Source organism: Pholcus phalangioides, unplaced genomic scaffold (assembly GCF_987345545.1).
Source record: "Pholcus phalangioides strain wild (caught in Gottingen) unplaced genomic scaffold, Ppha-v1.0 ptg000017l_1, whole genome shotgun sequence".
NCBI lineage: Eukaryota > Metazoa > Arthropoda > Arachnida > Araneae > Pholcidae > Pholcus > Pholcus phalangioides.
Window position 1 is genome coordinate 39,526,415 of NW_028301610.1, and position 21,356 is coordinate 39,547,770.

The 21,356-nt window shown below is 37.6% G+C and overlaps 1 long non-coding RNA gene and 5 other non-coding genes across 6 annotated transcripts in view; 1 reads left to right on the forward strand and 5 right to left on the reverse strand.

Annotated features, from left to right (window-relative positions):
• LOC149073041 (uncharacterized) overlaps nucleotides 1-9,531 on the forward strand; it is a 30,280-nt gene extending 20,749 nt beyond the window's left edge. The window contains exons 2-4 of the long non-coding RNA XR_016194439.1: nucleotides 3,391-3,415; nucleotides 8,319-8,385; nucleotides 9,443-9,531. This is a non-coding gene — a long non-coding RNA (uncharacterized LOC149073041). The remainder of the gene's footprint in view (nucleotides 1-3,390; nucleotides 3,416-8,318; nucleotides 8,386-9,442) is intronic.
• A 4,064-nt stretch (nucleotides 9,532-13,595) lies between these two features.
• On the reverse strand, nucleotides 13,596-13,900 carry LOC149073042 (signal recognition particle RNA). Its single transcript, XR_016194546.1, has one exon.
• A 1,292-nt stretch (nucleotides 13,901-15,192) lies between these two features.
• On the reverse strand, nucleotides 15,193-15,495 carry LOC149073043 (signal recognition particle RNA). Its single transcript, XR_016194542.1, has one exon.
• Nucleotides 15,496-17,491: 1,996 nt separating this feature from the next.
• On the reverse strand, nucleotides 17,492-17,794 carry LOC149073044 (signal recognition particle RNA). The gene has a single exon (XR_016194543.1).
• Nucleotides 17,795-19,789: 1,995 nt separating this feature from the next.
• Nucleotides 19,790-20,092, reverse strand: LOC149073045 (signal recognition particle RNA). Its single transcript, XR_016194544.1, has one exon.
• Nucleotides 20,093-20,690: 598 nt separating this feature from the next.
• Nucleotides 20,691-20,994, reverse strand: LOC149073046 (signal recognition particle RNA). Its single transcript, XR_016194545.1, has one exon.
• Nucleotides 20,995-21,356: the final 362 nt, after the last annotated feature.

Sequence of the window (21,356 nt, forward strand, 5' to 3'; positions counted from 1 at the left end):
TCCTCACCTATCTTTTATCTATTTTCCTCACCTATCTTTTATCTATTTTCCTCAACTATATTTTATCCTATTTTCCTCACCTTTTAGCTTATTTTTCTCATCTATTTTCTTTTTTTTTATCTTCTATCTTCCTTATATTTTTCCTTCTATCTTTGTTCTCTATTTGAAATCTTCCATCTTTCTTATATTTTTATCTTTTATCTTCCCTACCTATCTTTTATCTTCTATCTTCGTTCCCTATCGTTTATCTTTGTGCCCTATCTTACATCTTTCTTACAGATGCTTTATTTTTTTGTTTCTCATTTTCTATCTTCCTTACCTATGATTTATCTTTTATCTTCCCACCTATCTACTATCTTCCCCACCTATGTTTTATCTTTTATCTTCCCAATTTCTTGACTTCTATTTTTCACCTGTCTCTTTTCTTTTGTCTTTTAATTCTCTATCTATCTTTCCTGTAATTAATTTTTCATTTTCCTATCTATCTTCCACGTCTTCCATATTCTATGCCGCTCTCTATCTTTTATCTTCCTTACCTGTCTTTTATCTTAGTTCTCTATGTTTTACGTTCTAATCTTGGTGCTATATCTTTTTTTTGTCTCCTATCTTCCTTATATTTTTTTCTTCTATATAAAAAACATCTTCTATTTCCCCTATTTTTTAATCTTCTATTTTTTATAGTTATATTCCCTATATTTTATTGACTTTCATGACTTTCATCTGGCTTCTTTATCTTCTATCTCTTTCGTCGATCCTTTCTACCATCTAGCTATTTTGCTGTCTTTTCCTACTGTTTATCTCTCTCTCTCTCTCTCTCTGTGTGTTTTTTTTCTAGCTTACATATGTTTAATTTTTCATCTTTTATCTATCCCCTTTATTTTTTTTACCTATTTTTCATATCTGTTATATGAGTGTATGTACATGTATCTTGAGTAGGCCTATCTAGTTTCTTCTTTATCCTCTACTTTATTACAATCTTCTCTATCTTATCATTCTCATTTATTCTTCTTCCCTTTTCTATTCATTCCATCATCTTATCTCCCTATTTAAATATTATCTCGAAAAATATACAGGGTGCATAGCAAACACGGGTTTAACATTTTACTGGCGAACCGTTGATCCTAGAGGTATACGTCGAATTAGGAAAAGTTTCACATAACGTGTATTACTCATATAGTGGGACTACTTTACGGTAGCAGTCTTTTTCTGTGGCCATGTCACCGTTTCTGTTGTACCCCTGTGTCGGGAAAGTTACTGAAAAGGACGAATCGGGTTTCGAGCTCGTTTCAACTCTAAACATCCTTTGGTACTTTCAGCGAGTATCTTACTCACCTGGGCAACCGTGCCCTCAGATATGTCATTCATGTTTCAAGAGGGGTTGCATAGTTATTAAAATAAAAAAAAATTGACTTTTTATATACTCCCCATGTGCCCCAAACCCAATTAGAAAGCTGTTGGCCTGTCTCTCCTGATGCCAACAAAAAAACTCCATGTCTCTAAGTGCAATATTCACTGAGATATCCGAATTTGAAAAAAAGAGAAAAGTTGAGGGGGGGGGGGAAGCGTTAAATGCTGGTAAATCGGTTTTTCCGCATTTAACGCTATTTTTCTTCAAATTTCCTCCGTTTTTCGAATTCGAATATCTCAGTGAATATTGCACTTATAAACATGGATTTTTTCCGTTGCCATCAGGAGAGACAGGGCAGCAATTTTTAATTAGATTTTGGGGCACAGGGGGACTGTATAAAAAGTTAATTTTTTTCTGTTGTAAGTAACTATACAACCCTTTGAAAAATGAGTGGCATATCTGAGTACTACACGTTATTTGGAAAGGTAGAGGTATATAGTTTGGAAAAATTAGAGGTATACTTTCTAAGTGAAAGTATACCTCTAGGTTTAACGGTTCGCCAGTAAAATACCATACCCTCGTTTGCTATGCACCTTGTATGCATTCCATAAATTTTTATACCTTCTTACACGTTACTGACTTACTTTTTCATGTATTTTATCACTTTTTCTTGACTTATCTCTTATCTCTTAGTTTCTCGTACACATTTATTTTCTCTGTTATACGTCATTGCTTCTGCTATCTCCTTTTGTTTTTACTCATGCCATATCATTTGATGCAAAGCATGAGTAGATTTCCTTTTTGTACACATAACGTTGTGTACAAAAACACCTTCACTGCTAGAAGCGGGCTAGTTTTCATGTTCACCGATTTTATCGAAAATTGCTTGGCACCGGAATGGGTGAAAATTTGACAGAAAAAAGCTGTTATTGATTATCAAAAAAAAAAAAAAAATTCTGATGAATCGTTTATGGAAAATGGGATGATTTTCATTGCACAATCATTAAATGAATATTAAACTGTCTGGTGGATATACCCACTTGTGTGGTGCGCACCCAAGGCTGGCATACTAAAAAAAATCCTCACCGAGGTTCATATGCTGATGCGACGCATGCCACAATGACTCAGTAGAGTCACTTTTTGAGGAATACGGTAATATGACAATACGGGAGATTCTGAGACATTTATTTCAGTGTTTTTTCGCATAATTTTTCCAAAGTATCAGTGTTCTTAATATAGTGCTTTGCCATAATTCCCTACACATAAGCCACAACTCTTACGGTTTTTAATGCAAATGAAGCTTGTACCCTAGAGCGGCTCATCTTCCGGGAATCACAGTACTTTCACCTTAAATTGCTCAAATTATTTACCATTCAATCAGGCTCGTTTATTTCTGATACGTTAATTTGCGTTATTTTTTTAAAATGGACAATGAATACCATTTCGTAATTATCGATCAATGTCTTACGAATCAGAATTTGTATTTATTTTTTTGGGCGTCTCTTTACGCATCGTTATGGGGGAAGAGGAGCTACAACGTCTCGTAGCCTTAATTAATAATTACATCTACGACTAACACTGATGTCAACCAAGGAAATAGAACTTTTCTGGATATTATACCAAGATGGACTCGGAAAGAAAAGCCATCCACTGGGAATCTATATCAGGTCCTCTTGCAAACCGGGAAACACGACCCTGGAAACACGACCCTGGTGGTTTTCAAGAAGACCTTGGTTGATTCCCGGCGGATACAGATGACTTTTTTGATTTCACCTTGGCATAATATCCGGAAAAGATCTATTTCCTGGATGTATTGGGCTGAGGAAAAAAGCAATCTCATTCTCACTACTGTCAACCATGTAAATTCACCAAGTTTCATTGAAAAAAAATTACCATTTTCTAACATCCTCACTATTTTCTGCATCAATAATTTCATTCTTATTTTTAATTGTTTTGCATATAAAAAATGTGTTTTATCTTGCATACGTTTAATTTTGTTTTTCTTTTCCTTCTAATGCATTACTTATATCACATATACGCAGGAAACAGTACCCTGAAACCCTTCCTGTAAGTATTTTACGTTGTTATACATGTATAATAATATACTGAATGTAAAATGCGACGATTAAATATTTTTCTAATGTGTACAAGCACCGTATAAGTACCGTATTAAAACATTTAATAAACGTACAGTACTACGCAATGTTCTCTGCGAAGTTGGGCATTTTTTAGTATAAAGGGGAATAATGTAGGCTAGTGATGGGTAAACTATGGCCTGCGGCCCTGATGCAGCCCAGTTTGAGGTTCAATTCGGGTCGCCAAAAATTGTAGTGTAAAAATTTTCAATTTCAGTGCTTTGATATAATTCATTTAAGGGGCTGTACCATTCTTTGAAAATGCAAAATACTGTATAACTGTGAGGATTTAGATAGAAATTGATTCAGAAACTTTTGCATATGCAAAAAATGGAACACATTCTGATAAATGAGGAGCTTATCTTCAAAAGGAAACATTTCCACAATTACTAAATTTCCAGTAGAAGTAAGAAAAACCTTTTTTTTTATCTGGAATGGGCTGCTTTACAAAATAGCTCAACAGGTAGCATACGGAAGTTGTATAAGATTCCCGTTTTAACGAATACCGTTATAGTGAAAATCTCGTTTTAACGAAAACTTTTCAAATGCCCCAGATAAGTTTACAGCCAATGTATGCTTCGTTATTACGAAATGATTTGTCCGATCTCTTGGAGTTCGTTATCATGGGATTCAACTGTATTTAAATATTATGTTTCTTGATCAACATTTAAGGCAGTTATCTACATTTAAAAATTTGAAATGTTTAGTTTTGAACGAAAATTATTGGAAATGTTAATATCATGATTTTGATCAAACTTGGAGCTGGACTCAGTTTGAAAAATTGCAAATTTCTACGCCACCTGTATATTCCAGAAAGTTTCACCAAGCCAAGGAGAAGATACCCTTACTACTCTCTCGTGAGTAACATATGAAACGCGATCGTTCTACAGTGGAACCTCCCATAACAGACGATCCCGTTGGCGGACACCTCCACTAACGGACACTTTTTTTAATTACATCAACAGGAACTCAATGTATTTTACTATCTTTCAACGGACACTTCTTAGTGGGCAAAATTTTCTGGCCCATGGGTATCCGACATCGATGGGTGTTCTACTGTAGAACACGGCTTTGAAAGTGCTTCTGAAAAATGTGCCGTTTTGAAAAATTCCTTAACACCAGTAAGACAACCGCTTCGTTATGTTCCCTTTTGAATGAAAAATACCGAAGCGAGACAAGTTGAATATGTGTTCCCTTCTAGTAGAAACGACCAACTTTACATTATGAGTTGTACTGCAAAATTCCCCCGTTTGAATAAACTGTTGTATAATCCAACAGAGCTCATCCCAAAGATTCGGAAATCGTTAAAAAGTGCGTTTCGAAAAGAAGTAGAAATGTCTCCTTTTGCAAATAAGCTCCTCAAATATGAATGAAGTTATTAAAATATACTTATTTATTTTCACAGTTGTGAAGGATAGACCATTTATAACAATGTGAAAAAAAATACAACATATCCCGCCACTTTACTTCTAAGCATAAAAATTCCAATTATGAATGAATGTCAGAATATGCCTGGCCCTTGACATGAATGCATGTTTTAAATCATGTGACGATACTGAGAGCATTCGTAAAAAGTTGCGGCACAAAATTTTTTAAACGCTCATATCTTAGGAAGTATCCAACGCAAGTCAAAAGCAGTGGTCCGAAGATGCGATATCACTCTCCGCTATTACTATGAAGGTTTCGACGGCTGGCTGATGCGAAGATAATAGTAATAGCGGAGAGTGACATCATCTCCGGATAAGTCACCATATGGTGAGTGTCAGAAATCGTGAGCTTTGTCCTCAGTTAGGTCTGGCTCTGTCCATGTTCGGCCCCGTTCGGCGCACACGAGCTCTAAGGAAGGAGGACTCGTTGGCTTTGTAGTATAGTGCGTTCACCCGGCAAGTAAGAGGAAGTGGGTTCGATTCCCCGCAAGGCTAGTTGATTTTTCTTTCCTGGATTTATCTTCGAATCAGCCAGCTGTCGAAACCTTCGTAAACGCAATGGTATCTCGTCAAATGCACATTGAAAAGACAAATACAAAGATATCACTCTGGTTTAAAAGTCTCTGCCCTTCTGGGCACCAGGCCCGCTGCCCTGATTCGTAACAAATTGTTTTTCGCTATATCTCGAGCAGTTCACAACGGAAATAGAAGACGCTAGCATGTCGTTTTTTAACTATTCCAAACACAAAGCCAATGATAATCTAAAGTACGAAAAGCGCGTATTCACGTCTAAACTTGTTCCCGTGTCTATGGCGCAGCCTACCCCAATTTTTTTATTTTTGTTTTTTGGCCTCTCCTAAAAAGTTTGCGCATCACTGATGTAGGCTGTTCAGAAACAAAAAATGATTTCTGGCTAAGAAAAAAGCAAAGAGAAAATAATCCAGAGAAAATTTGACTGCCAAACTTTCGTCCACAGCTGTATCAATTATCTTCAGTGGATACGAAAGTTGAGTCGATCTGATCTTTTTGGCTGCCTATAGGCGACTCTCTACCGAAGATATCTATTGTAGTTGTGGTCAGAATGTGCCTAGGAGACGGATTTTTTCTAGATCACAGCTCTGCAGTCCGGCGCCATTTCTTAGTATTTTCAAGGCATGGAAAGGAAATCAGTGCTGAGTCGAATTTTAGTATTGTTATAGCTGAAATGTACAGGGTGGGCAAAAAGTCCTGGACGCATTTTAAAAATTAATAAAAAATTAACCATTTGACAAAAAAGGCGCGGTTCGACTAAAATACTTATCATATATATAGCCCCTAGAGTTCTTTTTTTATATATGTAAATTTTTAAACATAGTTCAATATTTCATTCACAGGTGGCGTTGTATCACAAAAAACTTGACATAACATAAAATGGAGCACAAACAGTGCATAATTATTGTTTATTACGATTTGCATTATACAGGGTGTCTCTTAAATACTAATGCGGCCTTTATCTCATCTACCGTCCGTCGTAGAGGTACGACTACAATTTGAAAAATGCTCAAAAGGCGTTCAAAAATTACTCTGTACCAGTTTTGAGAGTGAAAATACAGAGTGTCACAAAATATAAAAAAAAATCTAAATTTATATACGGTCCATTTGTCTTCTGACTTCCAATTGGAAAGTTGTTGCCCTGTATATCTTGAGGCCAACAGAAAAAAAATCCATGTTTCTAAGTGCAATATTCGCCAAGATATTTGAACTCAAAAATCGGAGAAAATTTATGAAAGCACAGCAAAAACTAACGGACAACGCTCCTTCCACTCATTTATACTGTCCATTCCCGACTTTCCTCCGATTTTTGAATTCGATTATGTCATCGAATGTTTCACTTAGAAACTTGAAATTTCTTTATTGACCTCAGGAAAAGCTGGGCAAAAACTTTCTAATTGGAAGTTAGAGGACAAGGGAACCGTATAAAAATTTAGGCTTCCTGTTTTGTGACACACTGTATTTTCACTCTCAAAACTGGTACAGAGTAATTTTTTAACGCTGTTGAGCATTTTTTAACTTGCAATCGTACCTCTACGCCGAACGGTTGATGAGATGAATGCCGCATACGGGACACAAGTGGTCCATCGAATTGTTTCATGCATTTTACCGGCCCTTGGGTTCAAAAAGGTTGAGGAACGTTGCTGTATACGCTTAAGAGGTGAAAGCTACTGCAGTGTTACTTCCCCACATGTAGGGAGAAAAAACTCAAGTCCGTTTTAGCTTGAATAACTCGTGAGCCGTTGGTTACAGAAACATACTTCCAGTTGAAAAAAATATTCAAATAAAGGGCCTATTTCATATAGGTAAGTCATTTCTTTTACTAGGGACCGTATATGTACCGACGTACAAAATCTAATTCTCTATATGTTTCCCCTGTCCTCTAACTTCCAATTAAAAAGTTGTTGTCCTGTCTCTAATGAGCCCATCAAAAAAAAAAAAATTCCATGTTTCCAAGTGCTGTATTGGCCAAGATATTTGAATTTAAACATCATTGAGAGAGAGAAAAATATGGAATTTTTTTGTTGGGATCAGTACAAACAGAACAACGGCTTTGTGGTTGAAAGTTAAGGAACAGAGAATCCTATAAAAAAATTAAATTTTGTATTTCATTGCCAGGGGCGTCGGAAGTGTTTCGGACCTGTGAGTGCTCGTCTTGAGCATTACTTAGGAAATTTTAATTTCTGAATCAATTCTGTGGGTACTTATCGCAAATTTACGTGGGTGCTTGAGCACCCACAGTGGCTCTGACGCCACTGTTCATTGCATATACGACCCCTAGTAAAATTAATGACACATCTAAAATGGGCACATTATTTGAATACTTTTTCTAACTGAAAGTATGTTTGTATAACCACCGGCTCACGGGTTATTCTCGCTGAAACATACGTTTTCACCCTGTATATCAGTGTTTCCCAAAGTGAGCAATAGTGAATGGTCCAAGGGGGCGGTAGAAGATTTGGGTTTAGTATAGGATCCTATGAATTGGGAGGGGCGCTGAGAACAAAAAATGTTGAAGAGGGGGGGCGATTAAACAAAAAGTTAGGGAATCTACCTTGAGAAATTTTTTTCCCTCATCGTCCCCAACTCAAGTTAACCCATGGAATCCTATGTTATACCCAAAGCTGCAATCGCCTCCCTTCCTGGATCGCCGCACCCGCTTCCCTATTTAGAGAGGTCTCGCTTTTCATTAAACATTGTTGGATACAATCTAATTAGTATGACAGTAGTTATTGAGGGTGAGCGTGCATTTCATGCCAGGAGAAGAGGAAAATGGAACATAAATGCATCCATTTTCATTGTTGAAATAAGAAGAATGTGTGCGTGTGATTTCTCGACTTACATCTGAAATTGTACTTGTCACGTTCTATGCTTTAGGTTGCATGCTCATTAGATGCCGAATGACTCGAGAGTACATGATCAATTCATAAGAAAAGGACAAGAGGTGAGTCGATGCTCTTTATTTAAAGGTGACATTGCACATCAATAAAAGCTTAAAGCAAGACTTGGGTCGGTCGTCCAATGAAAGCGACTTAAAGTGATAAACGAGTCGCGCGGAGTTGTCTGTACTCGCAAAACTGATCCCAATGCAAGAAAGGAGGAGATCGTCATCCACTAGAAACGATTTTTTCCGGAGACAGCAGCAGACGACCGATAAATCCGAGTTAAATGGAATCATGCGTGTCTTGTCTTATCTTTTATCTGCGAAGGTGTAGAACGATTGTTTACTTTTTTTCGTGTCACCTACTCCGTTTTTTTTTCTCCTTTGATCTCAGTTTCTTCTCCCCCTCCTTTTTTTTCCCGCGTGAACATTGAACCTGCAAATTTGTTAACTGCCGTTCATGTGTTGAGATGGTAATGCATCTACACACCCCTGTCCCAGCCCTAAGGGTATTCAGGTAAACTTCGTAAACTGGACGTCGCCATCCCACTCAGTACAGATCTTACTGGGCGAAATGGGAATAATTCCCGAATCGAGAGCCAGGTTCGAGGGGTAGTGCCAACCCTCTTAATGTCTGTCGTGTGGTTTTTGCTACAGCTACAGAGCTATAGCCTTCGACCGCAGGGCTTAGCACTACATAACGGCAGTACCAACCTGAAGCCCTACCCTACACGCAAGAGCAAAATATCCAACAGTAGGGTAAAACTAACCTGTCTGTTGTGATGGTAAGAAGTAATCGATTAAATAATATTATTTATTCACAACACGACCGCCTTCTTCGAGTTTGTGTCGGATGTGTCATTGAGTATGGATTTAATAAATACAGGTCCTGCAAATTTAATAGCGTACAAAGGTCGCTTTCAGTGGACGACGTCAAACGCCCCTAGTCGTCTGACTCAATGTCTGTTGTTGTCACTCGCGTTGCTTGCCGCGTATTGTCGCTTCGAGTGAACGACCGGCCTTAGAAGAAAAAGGCGATGAATTTGTCTTCAATTACATTATAATGGGTTCAATGATGTGGCTATTATTTAGTAACTAAAATTCCTATTTTTTTTCAAAGGTGAAGTGGAGAAGTTAGGAAATAGAAGATTCGGGTCGCTTTACTGGACATCTATTGGAACAGATTTGGAATAAATTTGAATATGCAGCATTTTGGCTTGTATTTTTATCCATATTTCAAAGAAATTGTAATTAAAGGCAATCATAGCTTTGTAAATAAAGTTTATTTCTTTTTAAATATGTGTTTGATGTTTTTCTTCGAACGATACGTTAACGTATAGAAGAAGATTATTAATTTAGGCTTTATTACCCATTGCCGGAATAACTGGTACCTTTCGTAGCGTTTTATATTGAACAGTTCGAAGAACTCTACGCTAAATCAAGGTGGCAGATTTTTCTCATTAATTAAAGTTTATTGTCAGACAAAAGAATTACCAATTTGGAATGGTGGTCCCCCCCCCCCCCGAATGATAAACTTCAATTCACAATGGTGGTAGTTTTTCCCATTAATTAAAGGTTACTGTATTGTCATACAGAATAATTACCAATTTTAGTGATTGTTAAATTTTTCAGCGGATGAAACAGAGGGATTATCTCAATTTTGTTATTTGCTCAGTATAAAAGGTGGCCATATTTAAACTAACACTACTCAAAGCCACCTGTAGCTCAATCTAAAAACCGGAGAAGACACAAAATTACGGAGACTAAAAAATACTTATGAAAAAAGGAATCGACGAAAAAAAAGTTCTGAAATTTTTCACGATAGAGAGCGTACGTAGCGGAAAAATTGTAGAAAATACAGCTTTTTTAACCGTAAAAAGCTAATTCTTGGTTATTCGATCTGTAAAAATGAATGGAACTTCAGTCAGACATTCTAATTATCAATTTTGCGTGCACCTCAATGGGCGTTATTAGTGAAATTACTTTCCAGTCCCCAATATAAAAGCCGCTCTTCACGTGTTTTAAACCCGTCAAAACTTAAGCTCAAGGGTCCACTTTCAGTGAACGTATCGAAATTGGTGAATCAGCAGAAGTTTGAAGAAACGGGGATCGCTAGCAGTTCAGCCTTTACGAAACCTGTACCCACAGGAGACAATTACAAAAATTACAACTGGGATATTTGATTATGCACAGGAGAGCTTTGCAGGTAATAGTGCCCGCGGATTTGTGTAACAATTGAATATGAGTTATTCTATGATGTGATATTCGGTCTTGCGGAAAGTTATTCGCTTTTGTTCTTACAAAGTCCTGAATAAAAGATGATGTTTCGGTTCAGTTTGATCACTGTAGCATTGGAAAGCGTCGTCTTTAAAGTCGGGACATAAGAAAGACGTGGTTGAGGGGATACAAAGAGTTACACGTGCTACTGTTGGCACACGAGGATTGAGCCATGAAGATAATTTTGATTTCTTGAATATGTTTATATTAGAAAAACGCAGGTATCACGGGGAGATATGATCGAAGTGTTTAAAATTTTCAACGAGATAAAATAGGATGGACCATGAGTTGTGCACCGTCAATCAATTGCTTCGGCAAGGTAGGTACACCAGTAGTGTTTAGTAAAGGACAACTCCAAGTTGTGGTATTGCAGGGAGTTTTTCTCCAATGCGGTTGTTAATAACTGGAATAGCTTATCACCGAGGGTCATGAATTCTAACACAATTGGCACGTAAAAAGAAATACGATGTTTATAATGGAAGGAGAATTGAGAGGCTGTTCATACTTAGATAAAACAACTATAATCTGTTTTATGGACAGTGTATTTTATATTAGTAATTATTAGTATTTTTTCGCGATATATGCTTTTATATATCATTGGGTTGCTGTATTTTAGTTATATTTGACATCTATATTTTTTATGGACATCTTTTTTCAGTCATTTCGTTAGGAAATTTGCCTGTTGTGGCCTTTGTATTTGTATAAGTCTTTAAGCATTGGAAAGCTTCGTTTTTTCAAAGTCTTTAAGCAATGAAAATCGTCGTCTTCAAAGTCTAAGCATTAGTAAGCGTCGTCTAGTTTGTCTAAATGCTGCCCTATCGGTGAATTTCGGAACTACTTTTTTTCATGATATTTACCCACGTCTTTATTGGTTCCTATACGAAATTTCATGCCATTTCGGTTGTTAGTTGCCACAAAGCCAGACCAAGTCCTGTGGCAGAGTACTGGTATTCGCACCTTAAAAAACCACGATCAAACTCACCTTCAAAGACTGCTGGAAAATCTTAAAGAACCTTCAATATCATGCTTTTCATTCATATTTCTAATAAATTTTCATAATTTTTGAAACCACGGAACTTTATACACTCAGATAGGGCAATCAGACCCGACGCGAGTATATATATAAGACTTGTTACAGTAAACAAACTCCAATGCAGCACAACATGACAAAAGTTGAAAGGCTTCTTCACAGTGCCCGAACATATTCGAATTTTTCAGCGTATTCACAAGAAAAATGTCGATAATATCCTATGAGGCCAAAGAAATACTAGGGCTTCATGGAGCAAAAAATATATAATACAGTATATATAACTGATCACTATTTTAAGAACTTTGACTGTACAGCGTTTTATGAACAGTGTTCGAGAGGAATATAAACTCTACGATTCATTTTGAAATTCAAGTGTACTCTGAAAAATGATCAGCAAAAAGAGTACGATTGTTCAATGAAAGTTGAACCCCCCACTCCTGAAAAAATTAATTATTAGTAGAGAAAATACGAAAATTAAAACTTTTATGTACGGTCCACCAATGAAAAAATATCAATTGGTAAAGTATGCAGAATAATAACATTCACTCCTTAACAATTCAATGAAAGTTCATGGAAGATATCATGGAATTCTTGATGTTTGCCAATTTTTTTCACAAAAACAAATCTCAAAAATTTCAGGACTTTTCCTAAAAAAGGAACTTCGATCATTACGGAAAATTTTCCTTCTTTATGGCGATATTTTCATATTTTATTTGAATTTTGAGTAAACAGTTGAACTACTTCACTACACACACACACGCCAAATCCGGCCATATCACTGCATTGAAATTTATTGCCGTTAACAAGTTGGGTTGGAAATAAAAGCGTCATCTACCGGTGGTCACCTCAGTCTCGTTAGGAAATATATCTTATCTATATCCTTTCCCCCCGATTCGAGCCATGTGACCTGACGGCAACCTTCACGGTGGTAGACGAGCACCTTACCACCACACCACTCTTGCTACCCAGCACAGGCACAACATCTCGATCCATTAACAGCTTTCTGTTTTTTAATTTTTTGGAAAAACCGCAAACATTGAAGGTAAAATGTGTCTCGGACATAATGGATATTATACTTTCGTGCAATACCATTGTTGTTTAGGAGAAACCGCAAATCATTATACTAGATATTATAAAGTTATAGATAATTATATAGAGCACATTCTATGAATCCATTGCTATTTAAAAACAGTATTTCACGAGGTTTGATTTTTGAAACATCAACGGCTAGTACCAGAAACCCCATTCAACCAACATACGTATACCAGGATTGATTCGAGAACTTTTCCAAATAATGATTCAGGCTTAAGTTACATTTATTTTGGTAACAACTTAAACCTGAAAGACCGTTAGTTTTAATCGTTTAGTTGACAAGCATTGAAATATCCAATTGAGAAAAATTCTAAGGGGTTATAATGAGGTGCCCTGGATGTTAATACATGACAAAAAAAAAATTATTGTCAATATTTAAAAAAAAAATATAGGATATTGCACTTCACTCAGAGAACACGTTGTATTTATATGATTTACATAGATCCGAATAGTATGAAAAGGACATTTATTGTTTGCTCATTTACTTTCCTGTCATTGTTGAAAAATGCACAGCAATATGTCTCCTCCACACATGCGTGTAATTGAATGTTTAGAATTTGTTAGAAGCAACAATGTTGAAACGAACTCAAAGTTGCCTTTACGTGAAAATATCAAGAAAACCATGTTGCCTGACAACTATACGGTCAAAGAAAGAGATAAATCATGAGGATAATTAGGCAAAAGAAAAACGTGTTTCTCAGTTTGTCCGATCTCGAGGTATATTTTAGATAATTTATAACTGAAAAATGTGTTAAAAGTAGGTGCTTTGATTGAGTGTGTCCTTGATTGAATTGCAATCCTACAATGGAAAATGAAGAAATTCATATTACTGATGACGCTGATTATTTTCGTATAATTTAAAAACCAAGTAAAAAAAGAACCGGGTCTGATTATATTAGTTGACTTTATCACCACTAACGACTCACGAACGCTGTCCCACTACTGGTCGATGCGGAAGCTTTTGCCAGCTACGTTTCCTTCCTGAGCCGGTACAATCTCCTTAGTATTCGAATTGGGCACACATCAGGTTTACCCGATGTGTCCATATCGACACCGAGCTTAGCATGGACGTTCAATCAACACCCGTCAGATAGGGACAACGAAACCCCAACCTCAAGTCACCCACCAGTTCCGGCTTGCAAAGAAGCTGGGTTATACTAATCCGCCATAACTCGCAGCCATGCACGTTAGCTCAGATATTGTTCAGCTGAGCATTGCGAATTTGATAATCTCCCGAAAAGTTGAAAAATCCTAATATACGGCAAAGTCACCCCACCCCCCATAACGAAAGTTTTAGCCGAACTCTCAGACAGTTCCGTTATTTTTTACTATACAGTGAGAATTATTTTAATATTACGAATTTTTTGATGAAACTCAAAACGTCACTATGTGAAGACTCCTTTGCGTGTGTATACGAATAATCATGATGACGTGTGAGAGGTCGCTCAATTCACAACTGCGTTTCAAATTGCCAAACAGAAGAATATTATGGATATGAATGAAAATTATCTGGGATGAATCGAATTTCCATTTTTACAGAAAATGGAGCGTTTACAAGTGATTGAGTATAAAAAAATACTGTTTTAACTAGAGCCCGGATTATATGCATTGAAATATACTCTAAAAATATACTAATATGCGCTGAAAATGCCATAATATACAGTAAAAAATCTTGAAATCTAAAAATCGTGAGATATAAATTAAAAATCTTTGACTATGCACTAAAAAAATCCGAAATATGTATAATGTTAGTATTACTACTAAAACTGAGAAAATATGTATTTAAAAATCAAGTAACCACGCAAAAAAAAAAAAAAAAACACATCAAATTAGCGTTAGTTCAATAAGCAGGATGGAATGAAATAATTTTGAATCAGACCTCCAGGTTCTCTCTCTCTCCCAGCTTGACAACGACTGCCATCGGAGGCTACAAACATTATTAATAATTAACTGAATACCACCTCCCCCTCCGTAAATGTTTCTCTCTTTTATGTAGATAAGATACAAACACTTTCCCACCAGTCATTGTTCATGTGTGGGAAAAAAAATTGTGCATATATATTATGAGCTATATTCATTTGAAAACTATAAAAATGTGATTGAGCTTTTGTAAAATTTCAAAAAAATATGCACTTGTTCTGAAAATCCTTTAGATTTCTGCAATTACACGCAAATAATAATAAGAAACATCTGTGCATTAATACCAAAATATGCAAATGCATATGCTCGATTGATTTGCATATAAAAACCAGGGATCTAATTATTACCGTCTATAAATGATCATGTTTGCCCGTTACTCACATTTCTTTGGTGGGAATTTAAAATTATTTGTGGGATCTACACTGTCATCCAATAAAAATTAATGCAGGAACAGATTTATTGTCTATTAAATAAAATGCTGTGAAAATTGGAGATTTTATTTATTAATTATACGTAATATGGTAGTTACCTCTGTATTACATGAAAAGCAAAAGGAACTGGGTCTGACTATTTTGACCAGGCCTAGCACCGCAAACTACTCACGAACGCTGTCCCCCTACTGTTCGACGCGGGAGTTTTTGCCTGCTACGTTTCCGTCCTGAGCCGGTGCACTCCTCCTTAGTATTCGACTTGGACACATCAGGTTCCCCCAACGCATCCATATCGACATCGAACTTAGAATGGACGTCCGATCAACACAGCCTGACAGTGACAAGGAATCCCCAACCTCAAGTCATCCGCCAGTTCCGGCTCCCAATGATGCTGGGTTACACGAATCCGCCACGGTTCGCAGCCGTTTATGCCATCTCTGATAATCATCGGCTGAGTTTCGTGAATTTGAAAATTTTCGACCATGGATTATTTTCAGGTTATTTTTTTTTCATTATAATTTCGATGTTCAATCACTCCTGATTGATAATTGCCATAATTTTAGATTTCAGTATTTTGATATAATTGGTATCCATTTGTTTCATAGGCATCTTTTTTTCAGTGACCTCGTTGGGCATTTTGCCTGTAGTGGCCTTTGTATTTGGTTCCCTCAATCAGTGGTTCTCAAAGTTTGTGTCGCGGCTCCAAGAGTCGACGCGATGAGCTGCCGATATTGATATAGGCTAGTTCGTTGCTTTGGAGCGATTGTTTCTTATTAGACTATTGTGAGGAGCCGTGGGTGATAAAAGTTTGCTTCCTAAATACAACGCCACAACAGGCAAATTGCCCAACGAGGTGGCTGACTTAAGAACATCATGGATCCCCGAGCCATTTTTTTGGAGGCCCTACCTACTACTGCTACACCACACATGCACACCCCCCCCCCGCGGAACTCCCAACGAATCGGTACATGCGAGAATGTGCGTGTACGTGTAGTGAAACCTGACGTGAAGTTTTTGTGTTTCTCTGTAATGCTTGTTATGTGTAGCGCTGCCATCTGCCACCAGTTTTTCAAACTATGAGTGAAGTGCTATGATTGAATAATTTATCGTTGTAGGACTGTTGCTCTGTGTAGCGAGACTTTTTAACGGGGAGATCGGCTCGCATTTGCGCCTTGAAGTTGGGAACCACAGAAAACCAACTTCAGCCGACCACCACTGTGGGGTTCGAACCCGGATCGTCGCATCGCGAGTCCGTCACTATAACCACTCGACCACCACAGCGGCCAAATGAATAAGTTGCAACAGTTAGATGGAGATAAATGTAATAGATTGAGAAAAATCAAACTATCATGATTTAGGAAGGGTTTTGGTAGCATTGGTCATGTTTTTTACTTTCATTTCTTTAGTTCCATTGCATGGCACCGTCGAAACATCCAATCGACAGTCAGAAAGATCCGCGATCTGATAGTCACTTTTGATGAAAAAAAAAAACCGGGCCTCACCAATATATAAGGTAGGCTAATGATTGGAATGTAAATAAAGATGTCCTCTCCACTTGTTAATACAAGATACAGTAGCACCTCTCGATAACGGACAGCCATGGGACAAAAAATTTTGTCTGCTAATGGGAAGGTACGATATACAGCGGAAGCTCGTTCATACGACTTACACATTTATATGACGCTTGGCTCTTCGGTCACAATTTGTTCCTACACACATTTTGACGCCAAAATATATATGTTACTCTCTATCTCTCTGAAAGTGATGCACCGGTGGTTATGCATAATCACCAATCGTCTCGATATATATATATATAGAGAGAGAAAGTTCAATTAAATTTCACAGCATTTATCACTTTTACCGGCGATTATGCATAGTTCCCAAATAAAGTTGGAAAATCTGATAAAAATGGATACAATTTTTATACAATTTCTTCTCTTCATTAAACCAATTAATTATTTTTACCCATACATGATACGAGTTCTACTAACACCATCTAAACCAGCGATTCTCAACCGGGGCTCCTTGTGCACTCTCCAGGGGCTCCGCGGCCGCTCGAGGAAAATAAAAAAAAGAAATTTTTAGATTAAAATCTCTTAGTTAGAGATTAAAGGTTTAGATTAAAATCTTTAGATTTCTGCAATTATACGCAAATAATAATAAGAAACATCTGTGCATTAAGACCAAAATATGCAAATGCATATGCTCGATTGATTTGTCTACTAAATGATCACGTTCGCTCGTTACTCACATTTCTTTGATGGGAATTTAAAATTTTTTGTGGGACCTCAACTGTTATCCAATAAAAGTTAATACAGGAACAGATTTATTGTCTATTAAATAAAATGCTGCAAAATGGAGATTTTATTTATTAATTATACGTAATATGGTAGTTACCTCTGTATTACATGAAAAGCAAAAGGAACTGGGTCTGACTATTTTGACCAGGCCTAGCACCGCAAACTACTCACGAACGCTGTCCCCCTACTGTTCGACGCGGGAGTTTTTGCCTGCTACGTTTCCGTCCTGAGCCGGTGCACTCCTCCTTAGTATTCGACTTGGACACATCAGGTTCCCCCAACGCATCCATATCGACATCGAACTTAGAATGGACGTCCGATCAACACAGCCTGACAGTGACAAGGAATCCCCAACCTCAAGTCATCCGCCAGTTCCGGCTCCCAATGATGCTGGGTTACACGAATCCGCCACGGTTCGCAGCCGTTTATGCCATCTCTGATAATCATCGGCTGAGTTTCGTGAATTTGAAAATTTTCGACCATGGATTATTTTCAGGTTATTTTTTTTTCATTATAATTTCGATGTTCAATCACTCCTGATTGATAATTGCCATAATTTTAGATTTCAGTATTTTGATATAATTGGTATCCATTTGTTTCATAGGCATCTTTTTTTCAGTGACCTCGTTGGGCATTTTGCCTGTAGTGGCCTTTGTATTTGGTTCCCTCAATCAGTGGTTCTCAAAGTTTGTGTCGCGGCTCCAAGAGTCGACGCGATGAGCTGCCGATATTGATATAGGCTAGTTCGTTGCTTTGGAGCGATTGTTTCTTATTAGACTATTGTGAGGAGCCGTGGGTGATAAAAGTTTGCTTCCTAAATACAACGCCACAACAGGCAAATTGCCCAACGAGGTGGCTGACTTAAGAACATCATGGATCCCCGAGCCATTTTTTTGGAGGCCCTACCTACTACTGCTACACCACACATGCACACCCCCCCCCGCGGAACTCCCAACGAATCGGTACATGCGAGAATGTGCGTGTACGTGTAGTGAAACCTGACGTGAAGTTTTTGTGTTTCTCTGTAATGCTTGTTATGTGTAGCGCTGCCATCTGCCACCAGTTTTTCAAACTATGAGTGAAGTGCTATGATTGAATAATTTATCGTTGTAGGACTGTTGCTCTGTGTAGCGAGACTTTTTAACGGGGAGATCGGCTCGCATTTGCGCCTTGAAGTTGGGAACCACAGAAAACCAACTTCAGCCGACCACCACTGTGGGGTTCGAACCCGGATCGTCGCATCGCGAGTCCGTCACTATAACCACTCGACCACCACAGCGGCCAAATGAATAAGTTGCAACAGTTAGATGGAGATAAATGTAATAGATTGAGAAAAATCAAACTATCATGATTTAGGAAGGGTTTTGGTAGCATTGGTCATGTTTTTTACTTTCATTTCTTTAGTTCCATTGCATGGCACCGTCGAAACATCCAATCGACAGTCAGAAAGATCCGCGATCTGATAGTCACTTTTGATGAAAAAAAAAAACCGGGCCTCACCAATATATAAGGTAGGCTAATGATTGGAATGTAAATAAAGATGTCCTCTCCACTTGTTAATACAAGATACAGTAGCACCTCTCGATAACGGACAGCCATGGGACAAAAAATTTTGTCTGCTAATGGGAAGGTACGATATACAGCGGAAGCTCGTTCATACGACTTACACATTTATATGACGCTTGGCTCTTCGGTCACAATTTGTTCCTACACACATTTTGACGCCAAAATATATATGTTACTCTCTATCTCTCTGAAAGTGATGCACCGGTGGTTATGCATAATCACCAATCGTCTCGATATATATATATATAGAGAGAGAAAGTTCAATTAAATTTCACAGCATTTATCACTTTTACCGGCGATTATGCATAGTTCCCAAATAAAGTTGGAAAATCTGATAAAAATGGATACAATTTTTATACAATTTCTTCTCTTCATTAAACCAATTAATTATTTTTACCCATACATGATACGAGTTCTACTAACACCATCTAAACCAGCGATTCTCAACCGGGGCTCCTTGTGCACTCTCCAGGGGCTCCGCGGCCGCTCGAGGAAAATAAAAAAAAGAAATTTTTAGATTAAAATCTCTTAGTTAGAGATTAAAGGTTTAGATTAAAATCTTTAGATTTCTGCAATTATACGCAAATAATAATAAGAAACATCTGTGCATTAAGACCAAAATATGCAAATGCATATGCTCGATTGATTTGTCTACTAAATGATCACGTTCGCTCGTTACTCACATTTCTTTGATGGGAATTTAAAATTTTTTGTGGGACCTCAACTGTTATCCAATAAAAGTTAATACAGGAACAGATTTATTGTCTATTAAATAAAATGCTGCAAAATGGAGATTTTATTTATTAATTATACGTAATATGGTAGTTACCTCTGTATTACATGAAAAGCAAAAGGAACTGGGTCTGACTATTTTGACCAGGCCTAGCACCGCAAACTACTCACGAACGCTGTCCCCCTACTGTTCGACGCGGGAGTTTTTGCCTGCTACGTTTCCGTCCTGAGCCGGTGCACTCCTCCTTAGTATTCGACTTGGACACATCAGGTTCCCCCAACGAATCCATATCGACATCGAACTTAGAATGGACGTCCGATCAACACAGCCTGACAGTGACAAGGAATCCCCAACCTCAAGTCATCCGCCAGTTCCGGCTCCCAATGATGCTGGGTTACACGAATCCACCACGGTTCGCAGCCGGTTCTGTCATCTCTGATGTTCATCGGTTGAGTTTCGTGAATTTGAAAATTTTCGACCATGGGGATTATTTTCATGTTATTTTTTTTTCATTATGATTTCAATAACATTTCATTGAACCCCAATTATTTCCTGATAAATTTAATGACCATTTTGTTAACATTGTTTCATCATCCATTCCACCTACGGATAACTGCAAAAAATATGTGTCCCTTATTCTATAACAGATATTTTTTCATCTTCAGACATTGACTTTAGAAACACACACATACTTTCAATCACAAAAAGTTTTCAAATGACGTGCAATTACTTAAAATCTGAAAATTTATTTCAGGGGTCGTACACGTAAGGAAATGTAAGAATTAACTTTTTATACAGTCCCCGTGTGTTCAGAAACCCTATTAAAAAATTGTTGCCCTGTTTCTTTTGATCCCAACGAAAAAAATTCCACATTTTTAAGTCAATATATATTCACCAAGATATTCGAATTCAAAAAACGGAGGGAAGTTGGGAAAAAACAGTGTTAAACATTTTTCCGCATTTACCGCTTTTTTCCCCAACTTTGCACCAATAATGACTTTTGCATTATTTAAAAACAAAACGAACTGAGTCTGATTATAATAGCTGGGCTTATCACTGCAAACTACTCACAAACGTTGTCCCACTACTGTCCGATGCTGGAGCTTTTGCCTGCTACGTTTCCGCCCTCAGCCGGTTCACTCCACCTTAGTATTCGATTTGGACACATCAGGCTGTCCCGACGTATCCATATCGACATCGAGTTTAGCATGGACGTCCGATCAACGAGTAGTCAGAGAACAACAAGGAAACACCAACCTCAAGTCATCCGCCAGCTCCGGTTCCCTTCGAAGCTGGTTAAACGAATCTGCCGTGGTTCTCAGACAGTACTCCTAGTGCTGATAGTATTCAGTTGAGCATTGTGAATTTAGAATTTGTGAGCGTGGTTAGTCTTTCGCTATTGATTCGGTTTGATGAAAAAATTAGATACAGTGACACCTCAGCTAATAAAGATAATTTGTCCAGGAATCGCATTCGTAAGCTAAAATCTTTGTTAGGCGTAACGCGAAGCCACTATGGTGGTCATAGTGACGGACTCGCATCGCGAGGACCCGGGTTCGAACCCTACCGTCGCCATAGTGGTGGTCGGCTGAAGTTGGTTTTCTGTGGTTTCCAACTTCAAGGCGATCTCCCCTTCAAAATGTCTCGCCACAGAGAGCAACAGACCTATAAACAGTAAAAATGTA